Here is a 17,110-nt window from a genome sequence, read left to right as displayed (position 1 = left end):
TGTGTGTTCTTAGCTCCTGGAGGAGTCTCAATTCAGATACCTATCGCTTGAACAGGCAACTGGAGATGTGACTAAGGATTCATTGGGCACGGGTGTTTTATTTCAAAGAAAAAAAGTGAGATAGCCTATGAATTGGGGGAAGTGAGGAATGTCCCCAGTGTCTAATGTAATCTCCATCCTCTCAGTTTGTTGTTTGATGTCCCGCTTTGAATAGCAACAAGGACGCAGTACTTATTTTTTATTTAAGGTCTGAAGTTATGCTGCATTTTTTTTTCTCTTATTAATGACAAAAGCCAACAAACAGATCCAGCTTTTAGTACTGAGAAGGCAGCAGAGGATAATGTGGATTGTGATAAACTAGAGATCATATGACCTGACCTCTCTCTATAGGAGATAGCAGCTCTAAAGCTCTTGTTGGTTATGACCATATGGGAATATGGTCCTGGTCAATCTGGACCTTGTTGGAAAATTGGCTGATCAACAGTGCTCTTTGGGCCAACATTATTTACATCAAACAGAACTTGGGGACTGGTCAGAGTCAGCCTGTGCACCATGGAGTTTTAACCTCTGTATTTCACTGTGCTACTTGCCAAGGAAAAAAGTCTCTCACGGAAATGATTCCTTGTAGCCTTATGGTTTTCTTTGTGGCAGTTCCACACTCCGTGGCTTGGAAAATCTGTTGAACATTAAATAGGCACATGTGCTCATTTACATTGGCAAGTGTGAAATTGGGGAGACATGTTTTCTTTATTCTTCTCTCCTGTTAGATCCTTGAAGAGCGTTGGTTGTCAGACTCAGCTGTCTTTTCCCAAGGGGTGTGCTTCTTAAAAATCTTTTTTGGAATCTCCGGTACTTATAAATTTGGCTGGAAATAACTATAAAGTATGATTGGCATTCTGGTGGATTGGACTCCTCATGGTAAAGGCTTAACTGCCCAGCTTCAGGGATACTGTTATTTGGTCTAAGATTGCATGTGTTCCTGACACTTCTCTCTTTTTTTTTTTTTTTTTTTTTGCGGTACGCGGGCCTCTCACTGCTGTGGCCTCTCCCGTTGCGGAGCACAGGCTCCGGACGCGCAGGCTCAGCGGCCATGGCTCACGGGCCCAGCCGCCCCGCGGCATGTGGGATCTTCCCGGACTGGGGCACGAACCCGTGTCCCCTGCATCGGCAGGCGGACTCTCAACCACTGCGCCACCAGGGAAGCCCCCTGACACTTCTCTTAGCTGAACTATTGCAACAACCTCTTAAGTGAGCTTCCTGCCTCCAACTTCTCTTCTCTTTAATCCAACTTCTGTATCACCTCCAAAGTGGTCATTCTACGTGAGCTGGAGTCTTTTTATTTCCAGCTTTAAAATCTTGAATTTGTGTGTATGGCTCAGAATAAATCAACTCCCTTGCTATTTAAGTCAGAACCCCTTTGCATGGCTAGTAAAGCTCTTTTAACTTGGCTGTAGACTGCTTTACCTAACTTCTGGCATACTGCGGAACTTGCTATTGTTACCAAGTCCAAGCTGCACTGCTCGCTGCACGACACGACAGGCCAATAAATCGGAGACGAGGTGTTGAGGCAAGGAAGACGACTTTATTTGGAAAGCCGGCAGACTGAGAAGATGGCAGACTAAAGTCTCAAAATAACCATCTTATCGGGGTTTGGATGCCAGTTTCTTTTATAGCACAGAGAGGGGGAGGAGATGAGGAAGTAAAGTAAAAAGCCCGTAAGTTTTGCGAATGTCCCCTGGGATGGCCAGCCTCGGGGAGGGGATGTGGTAATTTCTTCTTTCTTGCAGCCATCCACAGGTGGACAGGGTCCCGATGTTTCCCTGAACAAAGGCACTTTGGTTTAGCATTCAGGCAGAGGGGCAGGGTTCCCGGAGGCAGGCCATTATGTAGAGACAGTATCCTTTTAGTGAACAAAAGCAGCAGAAAGCAAAGGTTAAAGTAAAAGAAACAGATCCAACACGTAGTCAGATTTGGCTCTTCCCTGTTACACTATTACCTGAGCATGCAGTGTGTGTTCACACTTCTCTATCTTTGTAGAGGTTGACTCCTCTGCCATGAAATCCTTCCCGCCCCTTCTATCAAATACCTACACATTCCTTCAAAACCCATTGTAGAATCCAGTGCACTATGGCTCCTTCCCTCAATCCAACAACAGGAAAAAAAAGTACTTTTTTGTGTTCTCACAATACTTTGTAAGTGTTACTACCTGTACGACTGTGCGTTTTCCACTGAATTTTACCTCTTATTTCTGTGGCAGAGCCAGTTGTGGAAGAATTCACAGTGTAGTAAGGCATTCAGTGTCTCATTTATAATTTAATCCCCAGTCTTAAGTACAATAGCTATCATTTGGTGCCTAAAACTTACTTAAATAAATTAGAAGAAAAAAAGAGAGAAAGAGAGAAGAAAGAAATGGTTGAACGGTGAACATCTGGCCTAGAGTGGAGTGAAAACATTTTCCTCAAAAAATCCTTTGTATTTCAAAAGTCATGTTTTTCTATTCGTTCTTGAAATACCTGAAGGCCGAATCTAAGAATTTTGTTGAGGGTATTTCTGTATTTTTGTTAAAATATCCTGTAGATAAGACAGACTTTATAAGGTTCCATTTAGTGCCTCAATTATGAATTCAATGTAAATTGTATCAAAGAGGGAATATTCAGTTTAGTTGACAGTTTCTCATGTGTTTTAGACAAATTTACACATGTTGGGTAATAACCACTCTGAGCTCATACTCACTGGTTAGAAGACCTGCTTATTTGGTGGTCTCACGTTTAGAAGGCAGACCTGGGAACCAGGTTCTTGGGTGTTAGCCATACAAATGCCAAAAATGCTCTGAAATTGTCTTGGAGAAATTATCATGTCCCTCACTGCCTAATTTCACTCCCTTGTGGTTTGCTTCAATTTCTGGTTGGAATATCTTAATTAACATTCATAAAGGGCTGTGTAAAGTTTAAATGAAAATGTCATGTATGTATAAAATCTTCTTAAATAGTAGCTTAACTTGCAGGGTTTTTTTGTGAGGTGAAGTATTTTTTTAACATCTTACAATTTATGATAAATGGGTTACAGGAAAGGTTTGCCTGTGAATTGATGATAGAATCAAAATGGAGAAATCATGTTTTCTGTGGCTCCTTTATTCAGGGAACACAATTACTGACGTGCCGTGTGATTTAGAGTTTTTACTCTTAATTGCCTTCAAACTTGAAATGCTTATCAGGGGTCTTCTATGTCTACTCCTGTGTAATATGTGCAGAATGATACTTTCTTGCTTTTTTCTAGAAACTTAGATGAAGATTGAAAATGTGCATAAATAGACTGTTACAAATAGACTATGAAGTAAGAATGGCAATATATATAAATCAATAAGAAAAAGAGTAACAATCATGGTTTAAAATGGAGAAAAACAGTGAACTGGCAATCTACCAAATGAGGATATTCAAATGACTAAATACACGTGGCAAAAGGAAGAAAAGGAGGGAGGGAGGAAAGAAAAATTCACTATCATTAGTAATGTGTCTTGACACAAACTATACCTTTTTGCCTGGTCAGCTTAGAAAACATTCTAAGGAGAGAGGAGAAAAAAAAAAGGTAGTGTTGGTGATAGGTACGTCCCACGTCCCTGATAGCAAACCATGAATTAGTATTCTCTTTTTCTGAGAGACATTTGGTAATATGTATCCAAAGAGGTAACAAACTTTCTATTCTTTGAAACATAAATTCTACTTTAAGGAAATTACTTGAAGAAATAATAGTTGATGTACAGAAATGTTAATGTACATTAGGTCATAAGAGTACATCAGTGAAATTTTAAAACCTTCTAATAAGGGATTAATTGCATAGTGGTGTTTCCATCAGTCAAATTCAATAGAATTTGAATTGGCTATAATAGTAGCCAGTAGAAAATGATAATACTAAAGAGTATTTAATAGCCTGGAAAATGTTTGCAATGTAGTTTTAAGGTGGAGAAAGCAGGTTAAAAAGCAGAAAGTATCACTTGGAACTGTCTCTTGCTATGTAAACCAATCTTTCTCTCTCTTTCCCCTCCCCCCGGGGTGTGTGTGTGTGTGTGTGTGTGTGTGTCTGTTTGTCTGTCTGTCTTTCTCTGTCTCCCCCCATTTATGTATGTGTGTGTATCTATATATGCATGGAAACAAAGATTGTAAAAGCAAACTTCAAAATGTTACGGACAATTATCTCTGCATAGTGATGTTTGAGTGATTTTTCTTATTTCTGAGTACTTTTGAGGTGGCATTTTTCAAAGTTTTCTGCAATGAACACATGTTAATTCTTACTCAAACTTGAAAAAAATACTAAATTTTAAAGCAAGTAAAATGAATAATTTAAAAGAAACAAAGTTATTGTATCATTGGTACATTGACATTTATCAAAAACTGGACACCTGCCAGCTAACTTAAAGCCTGCACCCCTGTCATTAGGAGCGCTCTTTTCTTCTTCCTTTTACTGTGAATTGAAGGAATTAGATTCAGTACCAGCTGTTTGTGAACTGAGGAGGGGCCAGGTTTGAGAGGCTCCCCAGTGACAAGACTAAGCTGCAGCCTGACACAGTTCACATGTGACCTTCAGAGGAAAACATGGTGATCAGTGTGGGCTCCAAAGAAGAGCCTACCAGGTTTATAGGCTGGTCCACACAACTGAAATTCTAGAATGTCTAAGAACAGGCAAGTGGCCATCAGTGTTATACAGGCAAGTGGCCATCAGTGTTATACAGGCAAGTGGCCATCAGTGTTATACAGGCAAGGCTTCATTTGGTGATCAAGATATTTGAGTGAGGGTTCTAGAAAAAACATAAATTGATTTTAGAACAGGGTTTACTTTGAGAATGTGTTCTTAATTTAATAAAATAGGTCATCAGAAGAATTATTTAGATTGAAGGTGGAAAAGAGGTTTCTATTATATTAGTAGGAGCCTGTCTGACAGTGGAAAAGTATGGAATTAATGGGTGGAGTATGGGGAATTATTTGAACCTAGAAAACTATTTCACGTTCAGCGGAGAGCTCAGCACACTTCAGTAGTTCCAGAAAGCACTGCTATATTATAGTCAAATGAATTAACTCAGTTGTATTTTCACGACCCTGGATTTCAGGGAATGGTAAATGATATGTGGTATATTCTGTCAAGGAAGGTGTGGTCTATCCATGAGTTTGTAGGACATCATGTATATAACATACATGTCATTTTCATTTAAACGTTACATAGCACTTTCTTCTTTAATTAAACATGATCACTGTTTTTTTAAAAGTTGCTCAGTTATTGGGAAAATTCACTTTTGGGAAGAATTCTCTGAGGGTTTCAGATAAAGAAATCTTCCACTCTGTAGGATGACCATATAATTTATAGTCCAAACCATATATTTCTGAGTGTCAGTAATAATATTTATGATGGTACAGCAGGAGGAAACCAGGACTCTACAGGACAAAATATGACATATGTTCATCTCATCTCTGGTCCATTCGGAGAAAACCAAACTGCCTGTGGACGGTCTCTTTATAAAAAAAAGCAGCTCTTAAATCAAGATCAGTCAGCTTTGTAAATGATGGTATCTTTATGGGCATATTCAACCCATCACAAACATGAATCTCAATAGGAAAATGCTTTTACATAGTCACAAAATAGAATGGAACTTCTATAATTAGATTGCATGATAGCACCTTGATTAGATATCATTCTGATTATTAAGGATGCTAACCTCTGAGCAACTGTGGTGACTAGATACATAAAAGATATTAGCCCAGATACATAAAGATCATGTGTTTGCAAAGGTTCTATGAAGGCAAAATTTTTGTTCTTTTTTAACCCTTTTTGGGGATCCTTTTTATTCCTTTTGAATCGTGGGGCTGAAAAATGCCACTGAAGTCAAGAGGGCTGGTTTTGTAGATATTTTCTTAAAGTGTGGATTCCCCGTTGGTAGTAACTTGGAGCAGATGAGTGTTTTATAGGGTTGGCCTAGTAGCCATAGGAATTGAACTACACAGCAGGATGCATATAAAATAAAAAACATAAAATGAAAATTGCAGATGGTTTTACACCAGCCTGTGTACAATGAAAATTAAACTTGCTGTATGTTTCTGGGACACATTTACCATTCCACCATTCACAAATGGCCTTTTGTTGTTTTTGTTGGTCCAAGGCTACCTTAAAAGTCAGTCAGTTTAAGACCCAAGAGAACAGTAAATATTCCATTTTCTTGCTAGATTGTGTCGTAATTGATATTGGTGGTTCTGCTGTGAACATAAAGGGACAAGAACTGGTTTTGCTCTTAAGAAACTCATTTTTTATAGCATGAGATCCTTAATTAAATGATGGGATTGAAATGCCTAGATATGGGCTCTCTTACTGAATAGTTAATTATGCACATTTTAATGAATGTTTAATGGATATAGTCTTCTATAATTTAATCCGGGCAGTTTATGTATCCTGAAAATCCACAGACTAGAATTTCTTTTTTTTTTTTTTTATGTGAATGGTGTTTCTTTTTTTTAATTTATTTATTTTATTTTTGGCTGCATCGGGTCTTCATTGCTGCGCATGGGCTTTTCTCCAGTTGCGGTGAGCGGGGGCTACTCTTTGTTGCCGTGCGCAGGCTTCTAATTGTGGTGGCTTCTCTTGTTGCGGAGCACAGGCCCTAGGTGTGCGGGCTTCAGTAGTAGCGGCACGTGGGCTCAGTAGTTGTGACTTGCAGACTCTAGAGCACAGGCTCAGTAGTTGTGACGCGTGGGCTTTATTGATCCGTGGCATGTGGGATCTTCCTGGACCAGGGCTTGAACCCGTGTCCCCTGCATTGGCAGGTGGATTCTTAACCGCTGTGCCACCAGGGAAGCCCCAAACTAGAATTTCTTGACCTTGGGTCTCTTGATATCTCTGAGACTGACTAACAATAAAATTCACTTAGGCTTCAATAAATACTCACCTTGAATTGATACCAGATTGGGAATTTATAGCCTTCAGAAATTTAAGGTAGCAGCTATTTCACAGCCAAAACCCAATGCAAAATCTGATAACCTCAAGTTGTCTGATTTCCAGATGTATTATGATTATGAAAAGACTTTGAAATTCATATTGAATATAATAATAATGTTTTTATCATACCCCCCTTATTTTAACTATAAGTGACATATTGTACAGAAAATAGTTGTTGTCATATATCTCCAAGATGGCTGCCGTCAATTCTTGCCATTCTTCTGTGTGTGCATATGTCCTTCCCCCCTTGAGAGGTAGAGTCCATTTTTCTCTTCCCGTTAAATCTAACTCAGAGTTAGTGACGTGTGTGATCAATAGAATGGGGCAAAATGGGCATCTAGAACTTCTGAGGACAGGTCATAAGAAGCCTTGTAGCTTCCACGGGAGTCCCTTGAACACTCACTCTTGGGACCCTCATACTGGGAGAAGCCAGCCACCAATTATGAAATCTAACAACCATGAAACTGTAATACTCTGTGAAGTTCAAGCCACATGGGAAGGGCCTGGAGGATGGGATTCAACATGGAGAGAAAGAGAGAGGCTAAGACCAACACATGAGTAAAAAAGCCATCTTGGAAGTGGAGCCTCCAGTTCCAGCCACCACAGTTGACATCAAGTGGATTTAAGACTCACTGCCCAGCTGAGCACTTTCGGAATCCCTGACCCACAAAACCAAGAACAAAATAAATGGTTGTCTGTAGCCACCATTTTGATGTAGTTTATTGCACGGCAATAAATAAGTGGAACAGAGGTCCTTTTCTCTTAACATACGGGATGAGTTCTGCTGCTTCTGAGACACTTGTTTTGAAATGGAATCAGCCCAAGATCTAGAACTGCCATGCAATCATGGGAAAAAAATCTTCTTAAAACATTGCATTACTGGGCTTCCCTGGTGGCGCAGTGGTTGAGAGTCCGCCTGCCGATGCAGGGGACACGGGTTCGTGCCCCGGTCCGGGAAGATCCCACATGCCGCGGAGCGGCTGGGCCCGTGAGCCATGGCCGCTGAGCCTGCGCGTCCGGAGCCTGTGCTCCGCGACAGGAGAGGTCACAACAGTGAGAGGCCCGCGTACCGCAAAAAAAAAAACAACAAAACAACAACAACAACAAAAATCATTGCATTACTACATTGCCTGCTCTGATGGAAGGGAAAGAAGAGAGGAGAAGCAGCAGCAGAATGTAATTATGCTCCGGGGCAGCTTGATTAAGCGTATCCACCCTGTCTGCCTCTCAAAAACAACTTGAGATGATCAGTGTCTGTCATTAAATAATTAAGGAACTAAGAAAAAATGTTACGTGCAATAGATCTCCTTGTTAACTGGAGGCACTTTTTCTGGATGTTCCCCTCCCGCCCCATCTTCCTGAGAGCTCTGCAGAGGGGCTGGGAGGCAACCATCACTTCACTAATCTACAAATCCTGTTGGAGAGAAACCCCTGCTGGTCTCCACTGTCTTCCCCGGAAAGCTTTAATAGCCAAATACATTAGCAAGGTGTCATGTGGCTGAGACTTTATTAATATTCCCCTATATACCCTGGTATATTTGTCCGTTTACCATGAAGCATTAATATAAGTAAAATTAAACCATCCTCCTCAGAATGATGATACTAGGAGAGCAAAGAATGAAGCATGTGAGTATGTTCTTTTCCCTGATTTTCAGAATGGATTCATTCCTACGGGCTCTTCCTCTCATTCTGACTTTCAACTTGATATTCATTCAAACTCTAAAATCAAATGCACAACTTAGCGATTTTACCCCAAATGGTATGTCTCTCACGTAAATCAATGTTAACATGTACTGATAGCTTCTCTTTCTTGCTCTTTCTCCCCCACCTCCTCTCCTTTATCATTTCTAGTGGAGTAAAGAGATTTCTTGCCATTAAATGAACATCATTTCTTATAAAGTTTCCCATGAGCGAAGAAGATGAATGTCCATTTCTCCCAGATTCACGGCTCCCTCTGATACCAGCTAACATTTTAAAATGATGTAACCTTTTGGCATTTATAGCTCTTTGGGGATTTAAGAGAGAAGTTACTCTGGGACTTGTAATGACCATGGAAGTGTGTTCTGATGGAGTTTGAGCAGAGGCTATGGATAATGCTGGGATTTTTAAGGCAGCTCAAATATTCTCAAGATATTTAATCAGTCTCCATAGTGACTGCAAAAATAAAAATCTCAAGTTTGTACATCATTCTTTTCCTTTAAAACTGCCATATTTTAAAACCAGACGACACAATGCTAAGCATTAATGAGTGGTCCATATACTCTATCCCCTTAGTGTAATAATAGCAATTTCTCCAGCAAAATGAGTTTATTTTTTAAATGCCAATTAGACATAGGATCTGTTTATGAGGAAAATAATTACATGGTAATGATTCTTATTGGCTTTAGCATAAACTTTTCATTTTTTTTTTTTTGCGGTACACGGGCCTCTCAGTGTTGTGGCCTCTCCCGTTGCGGAGCACAGGCTCCGGACGCGCAGACTCAGCGGCCACGGCTCACGGGCCCAGCCGCTCCGCAGCATGTGGGATCTTCCCGGACTGGGGCACGAACCCGCGTCCCCTGAATCGGCAGGCGGACGCTCAACCACTGCGCCACCAGGGAAGCTCCATAGCATAAACTTTTTTGAGAACAAGCTTGTATGGAAATGTTTGTTTCCCTACCTGTACTGTCATTAGGTCAGAGCTTTTTTGACCATTTCTATCATTTTTTCCTCACCCATACTTATGATAAAAAATAAAACCAGTTTTATGGAGGAGTGAAAGTAGAAGAATAAGGAAAAGGAGGCCAGCACCACTGTGAAAAATCTGAGTGTGAACCAGGACTGGGTATTTTGCTTCCACAGATTTATATTTAAAGCCCCCCTCCCAAAATTATCTATATTTCTTCAAGAATATCTTACCAATCATCTTGTTATTGGATCTCCATTATTTAAGTCCTAGTCCCTGATTGCCCCCCACTTCTTCCCATCTGGGCAATATTTTTATGAGATATTTGTAAAACAAGGTTTATCTCTTTCTTTTTCAGAACTCAACTATCACACTTTATCAGAACATACGGTACTAAAGTGACATTCTTTGTGAAGTAATAATGGTATCATTGGCACAAAGCTTACCATTGCTTTCACACAGATGATCTTATTTGATCCCATAGATATCTTTACCACTGATCAGCAGTGTGACCTTGAACAAATCACCTCATTCCTCAAAGCCTCATTTCCTCTTCTGTCAAATGGACGTAATATCTATCTGAAATATTTTAACAGTTTAATGAGGTAATATATTTTAAAGGTTTAGTGGAGTGCCTGGTACATAGCAGATGCTCAATACATATAAGCTTTTTTATAGTATCACTACCCTCAATGATGAAAGGGAGGCTCAAAAAAAGATTAAGTGAGCTGTGAGATCTTAAAATTGGCATCAGAGGCATGGCAGAAATGAAACCTAAATCCATCTTTGGAGTTAGGCCCCATGGGATACTGTGATCAAAGTATATATTTATGGTTTGTTTTTCCTTCTTCTCATGGCATGAGTGGGATTCACTAAACTCACTTTCTTCCTCTTTTCTGAGGAAGTACACACATCCACAGCATTGACAAAGGTCAGGTTTAGGATTTGGTCATGGCTCTTTTTGTGGAAAACAAGCATGTGGTTCAGTATCCCCACACTCAGCCCAGCATATCAACCTGTCCATATGCATGCAGAGAATCACAGTAATGGGAACAGAGTCTCACAGCGAAATGGTGTTTTTTAGTTTGAGATTCTCTAAGTTAACTCGAGAGGGTTGTGTTCCATAGTCCCAAGAGAAATTGGAAGCAATCTTCCATAAACTTTCTTTCTTGAACTGTCTTCCAAGGAGTGTAACCGATATGTAACCCATATGTTATCATTCCTGGTGAGTGTTACTATTCTGTGCCTTACAGGGTTTGGCAAAAAGAGTATTGACTGAATTATCATTATTATTACATAATAGGTAATAGGTTGGGTCTTCTAAGGCTATTAAGAGAAGTATGAAGGACTGAAATTGTTTGATAGACTTCTTGAAAACTCTTTTTTTCCCCCTGAAAATTCAAAATCTTTGAGTCCTCATAAAAAAAAAAAAAGTTCAAAAGTAAACTTACAGAATACAGTGCAAAAGTTTCTCTCCAATTTCATTGAATCAATATTCAGGTCACAAGAAGATGGTCTGTTGTCCAAATGGTCTCCTGATCTCTTAGTATTGAATGACCCTCCTTCGTGTTAATGAACATGGGTGGGTTACTTAACATTAGGTGAGCTTCACTGAGTTTGGGGAGAGGGTGAGAGTGGGACTTAGGACAAGTGATTGCTCACTGGGTACGTCTTTCTGCAGACTCTTTTCTATCTGTGTTTACTTGATTGAATCTTTTTCTTTTTAATAACTTTCCTCTCCTTTTCTCACTGTTGTTCGTACTTCAGTGACTTCCTTTTCATGGGTCATTCTGGGATCCTGTGTAACTTTCCCTAATTCTGTCCTCCAAACAGTTGCCCATTGCTAAGCACTTGTTGCTTTCACCCTCAGCTCATCTGGGAAGGGTAAATGCCCACCTCACATTGGGAATAGACAGCTCTTCCATCCACATCAGTCAGCCAATTATTTACTTGCTCTGATTATATTTTGCTTAATTTGTTTTTTATATTGGAGCCAGAGTTTTGCAGATTGCCTCTTATTACTATTTATAGATAGATTTTTGTTTGAATGGAGTGGCTAGATAACTAGAGTGCCCAATTGCTGCTATTGTTATTTTTCTTTGTCATTGTCATTATCACTATGGAAATTACTTATTATGCACCTGTGATATGGGCATCTGGTTCTGAGTTAAGCCTTGAGCAAAGCAAGAGAGATATCCCTAGTATATTACCTCTTCTTGATTCCAGTCCATGAATGACAAGGAGTAGACAAATGAGCAAAAAAATAATGAACAACACATAAAGTAAATACTCTTTGCTTTAGGACCAAAGAAATGGTGGGAAAAAATGTATGCCTTGGGGTGGTGAAGCTGCCTCTTATTAATAACTCCACCCTGCCTAAATAGGTAGATAATGGAATTCCAAGAACAACACACCTAGGAAAAGAATCTGGAAGACTAAATAGTAGGAGCATTCTTCTGGGAGGAATGTTCTGAGTAGACACCTGGAAGGATCAGGAAGCTGTCAAGCAGCGTTTTGTAGAATTACATCATGTAACCCTATTTTGAATCTGGAGCAAGTCAAAGAGAGTGGAGATGCATTTGATGTTTGATGACACTGAGCTTTCAGAAGGACTAATACCCAAAAATAAGGTAGAGGCGACATATTTGAAATCTATAAATTGCATTTCACGTTCATTTATCACCTCTAGGAAGAGCAAATAAAGTTTCTTCCTTCCCCTGAAGTGGATGATGAACGATTGCTTAGAATTGGGTGGTGGGAGCCGGTGTCACCATTATTGACTTTCTATGGAAAACAGTTCACCTGTAGATGCAGTGAGTGCAGCACACCCTGCAGGACAGGAGTAAACTGGTTCTAATCGCTCGTGGGCTGATCTGAACAGAGAATAATTACCTTCCTGTTAAGGGCAGACTCTTCCCATTGTCTCTACCAACCCCACTTACTTCCAAGTAGAACAGCAGAGATTTGTTTCAGAGGACTCAGAACTCTCAATGTCACAGGGATCCATGAACTGCATTTAGCAGAAGCAGGGACGAAGAGGGCTCATTCCTTTATTCATTCATTTGTTCACTTACAAAGATGTATGGACCTACTATGGAACAAGCTTTATGCTAGGCAAACAAGCCCTCTTTTTAGAGAGCTCACTTCAGGAATCCTGCAGAGTTTGGAGTCATGCCTTTTATAAAGGTCTTTTAAAGTTCTATCATACAGATTGTATTCCAGAATGCAGAGGATTAAACACAGCAAAACACCATTTATTCAGAGTCACACGAAAAGGCAAAAGAAGGGAGCTTCCCTGGTGGCTCAGTGGTTAAGAATCTGCTTATGCAGGGGACATGGGTTCGAGCCCTGGTCTGGGAAGATCCCACATGCCATTTAGCAACTAGGCCCATGTGCCACAACTACTGAGCCTGTGCTCTAGAGCCTGTGGGCCACAGCTACTGAGTCTGCATGCCACAACTACTGAAGCCCACATGCCTATAGCCCATGCTCCACAACAAGAGAAGCCACCACAATGAGAAGCCCATGCACCACAACGAAGAGTAACCCCTGCTCGCCACAGCTAGAGAAAGCCCACATGCAGCAACGAAGACCCAATATAGCCAAAAATAAATGAATTAATTAAAAAAGGAGAAAAAAAAAGCCAAAAGAAGATAGCCAATGTAAATCAGCAAAAACAGGGATCACTGAATATATTTAAGGAACGTAATCTATTATTTTTTGAGGAATATTCACTAATTTGAAGTTTCTATTTTGATAATATTTCCTAGTAGAATACCTTCTTGAGAAGATAGAACTTTATTATTTTTTTAAAATAAATTTATTTATTTATTTTTGGCTGTGTTGGGTCTTCGTTTCTGCGCAAGGGCTTTCTCCAGTTGCGGCAAGCGGGGGCCCCTCTTCATCGCGGTGCGCGGGCCTCTCACTGTCGCGGCCTCTCTTGTTGCGGAGCACAGGCTCCAGACGGGCAGGCTCAGTAGTTGTGGCTCACGGGCCCAGTTTCTCCGCGGCATGTGGGGTCCTCCCAGACCAGGGCTCGAACCCGTGTCACCTGCATTGGCAGGCAGATTCTCAACCACTGCGCCACCAAGGAAGCCCATATTGATGACTTAGAACTTTATTTATAAAGGGCATCATTTTCGTCTAAAGATTGGATCACATTATTTACACTGTATCTTTTTTCTCAAATGGGTTAAACATTTTCTATTTAGGTCTTACTTAAATTCTTTATTTGCTTACTAACATATTTACTTTTCATAACCTACAACATGACAGAACAAACTTTAACTCATTTGAAATATATTTATTAAAAGATTCTAATTTGAAGACTGAAATAATAAGATTCCACTAATCCAGTTAATAGTTCATTAAGCACTTAGTATGGTTCAACCACTGAACCAGTTGTAACCTAACTGTGTTGAAGCTTGTGATTAAGCAGTTGAAATACATTGTATACAGTGGTGTGTATTAATGTCTGTGTATGTATTTGTGTGTTTACAGTTCAGGTGGAAATGAATATAGGCCATAATATTAAATGAAAAAAAAAAACAACCAAAAACTCAATCCGTGATATGATATGTAGCTGTGGATAAAGGAGTAGAAGGGGGCACAAACATGGTTTCACTTGTTGATGGGATAGGGTCAATTTATTTTTCTTTGTAAGTTTGTTTGTTTATTTATGGCTGCGTTGGGTCTTCGTTGCTGCGCACGGGCTTTCTCTAGTTGCGGTGAGCAGGGCTACTCTTCATTGTGGTGCGTGGGCTTCTCATTGCGGTGGCTTCTCTTGTTGTGGAGCACGAGCTCTAGGTGCATGGGCTTCAGTAGTTGTGGCTCGTGGGCTCAGTAGTTGTGGCTCACAGGCTCTAGAGCACAGGCTCAGAAGTTGTGGCGCCTGGGCTTAGTTGCTCCGCAGCATGTGGGATCTTCCCGGACCAGGGGTCACGGCATGTCCCCTGCATTGGCAGGTGGATTCTTAACCACTGTGCCACCAGGGAACTCCCTATTTTTCTTTTATTTTGAATTCTACTGGCAGTCTTACAAAGTTGTTTTTGCAATAAAAAAATGGCTAAACAAAAATGGATCCAGACTGACCTGTTTGTTTTGAGTGGATTGGAGCAGAGATTTGAAAGAGGAACCACTGGAAGGTTTGTGTAATACAGATACATCTGTAAATCTTACAGGGGGGAATATCCTGGCATCTTCTATAATTTCCAAAATGTCAAATTCCCAAATAGAAGGTTTTAGGTGAAGACTGTAAAGAAATGGTGAGATTTTGGTCTACATATTTTTAGTACCCAGAAGAAAAGACTGAGGAAGCCAGGAGTTTTATTTACTTAATGTTAAATAACCATATGTTTGAAAATATTTGTATGATTCTACCTCCCCCATCCAATAGTACTTAGACGCAGAATATCTCATACAGTTTGTTGACGCAGAGTATAAATGAGTATCAGAAGTATTTCAAATAAATGATAAATAATCAACTTGATTTGATGATATTCTGTAGGCCCAGGGTTTTTATTTTGATGAAATAGTCTGCCGGGAGAAGCAGGTGGTGAGATCCGCACTTGTGGGAAGAGAGTAAACATATTCTGGTTTACAGGGAAATAGAAGAGCAGGGGGGTGGGGAAAATCACCTTGCCTGAGACAATAGATGGTCTATAAAATTGAGCCTCTTCATATTATCATAGAAATTACTTGTTGGCAGTAGTGCAAAAGGCTGTTATATATTATTGTTAATTGTGGTTGGAGACACAAAGCAATATGATCATTTGATGACTTATTTGTTTTTGGAAAATGACAGCTTTTGTGTGCCAGTAAATATGAAATCCCCTGGAAATATTCTTGTGAATTTAGGAGCCATCTGATCGTCCTTGCTTAGTACATACAATAGACTTTAATGATGACACGGAAGTTTGTACTTAGCAGATTACCTGATGGTTCTGCATCAGTTATCCAGAAAGGGAACACTGTCTGCTTGGTGACTACAAGACAGAGAGACCTATAACTTTGTCAGAATTTATGGTCGATGGACAGTGGCTTCACCAGAACATGGGAGGGGAGGCAATTAGTCTCCAGTTTTGTGTGTGCTCTTCATCTTGTCCGGAACAGAGCTGACAGCCACAGCGTTCCGCTCACTCCACTTCATCCGTCCCTTTCTCCTCTTCGAGAAGGGCAGGGTGAAAGAACGGCGAGGAACCTGAAATTCATCCTGGGTAACATAAACACAGTTCAGACTGAGCGTGTCTGGTGTGCGATCGTTGTGTGCCATTTGCCGTGATTGGACACCACTTTGGAATATGACACTAACTATCCTGAGGTTTTAATACGATTGCCTCCAAATGCCTGAGAAAGCCCTGTGTGTTTGCCTGGCACTCTGTTCTCTTATGACAGGGCTCTAGTTTTTTTTTTTTTTTTTTCCTTTCTCTCTCTCCTTTTCCTGGAACTGCCACATCCTTAGCTGGTAATCTTTAAACCCTGGGCGGCAGTGATCTCTCTTCATACGGCCACACATTAAGCACATCTTTCATGCTTCTCCAAACCAAACTCAGAAAGTGCCAATGAATAAGTTGTTGGGGAAGAAGTCAGTGGGTAGCATTGAGGCCACCTGACTGGAGGCGTTAGGTGTGCACTTGGACTGAGTGAAAGGCAACCTGCAGAGTCGGGAATGAGGTGCTTTATCACATATTCCTAGAGGCGTAAAACAAGAGAGTAAAGAGCCGTTTTCAGAGCAGCTCCTCCGTCTTGCTCCTATTGTGGATTGTTCACACTGCTATGGCCAAGGTTAACCCTCAAAAGGAGAAAGTCCCAAGCCTCTGGAGCTGTGAATTTTTACATGAGTATAGCGTATTCTCTTGTCAATAGGCCAAAGATAGAGAAGGGCATCCAATGACTTTTTCCATGGAACTTACATTCATTTCTGCTCAAATTACTCTGGGCATCTTTCTAGATCTATGTGACTACTCTGAAAAACTCTCCATTCATTCCTTTAACTTTCATTCATTCATGTCATATATTTACTGAATATATAATATATGCTGGACTTCATTCTAGCTGCTGGGAAGGCACTTGTGGGGATAAAAATAGAGAAATATCACTATACTCATGGGTTTGTATTCTAGAGAGAATATATAGACAATAAAGAAAATAAATAAGTAAACTATTAATATCTTAGCAGGTGGTAAAGGAGCCTTTGGACAGTACCCAGAGCAGGCTTTTGAATGCACAGTCTTTGACTCAAGACTCAGAAAATCAGACTAAAGGCGGGATGACATGGGATATTGTTGATGTGAACAGGAGGGTTTGTGATGGAGAGAAAAAACAGTGGACTCCATGATCTTTCTACTTCATTCCACCTTTCTCACAAAAGACTGACAAGTTTCATCCCCCCAAAATGGAGGCTAGACAAGGCTCAGCAGGGAGGAGGGCTGGGGGTAGGGGGACCATGGGAAATATTTTAGATTAAAGGAA

The 17,110-nt window shown here is 40.4% G+C and overlaps 1 protein-coding gene across 3 annotated transcripts in view; it reads left to right on the top strand.

The window, feature by feature from the left end:
• SORCS1 (sortilin related VPS10 domain containing receptor 1) overlaps positions 1 to 17,110 on the top strand; it is a 275,703-nt gene that overhangs the window by 30,442 nt on the left and 228,151 nt on the right. The gene's annotated exons all lie outside the window — the stretch shown is intronic.

This window comes from Lipotes vexillifer, unplaced genomic scaffold (genome assembly GCF_000442215.2).
Source record: "Lipotes vexillifer unplaced genomic scaffold, Lipotes_vexillifer_v1.1 scaffold916, whole genome shotgun sequence".
Classification (NCBI taxonomy): Eukaryota; Metazoa; Chordata; class Mammalia; order Artiodactyla; family Lipotidae; genus Lipotes; species Lipotes vexillifer.
The sequence above is the reverse complement of the archived record's forward strand: the minus strand, read 5'-3'. Positions and strand labels throughout refer to the sequence as shown.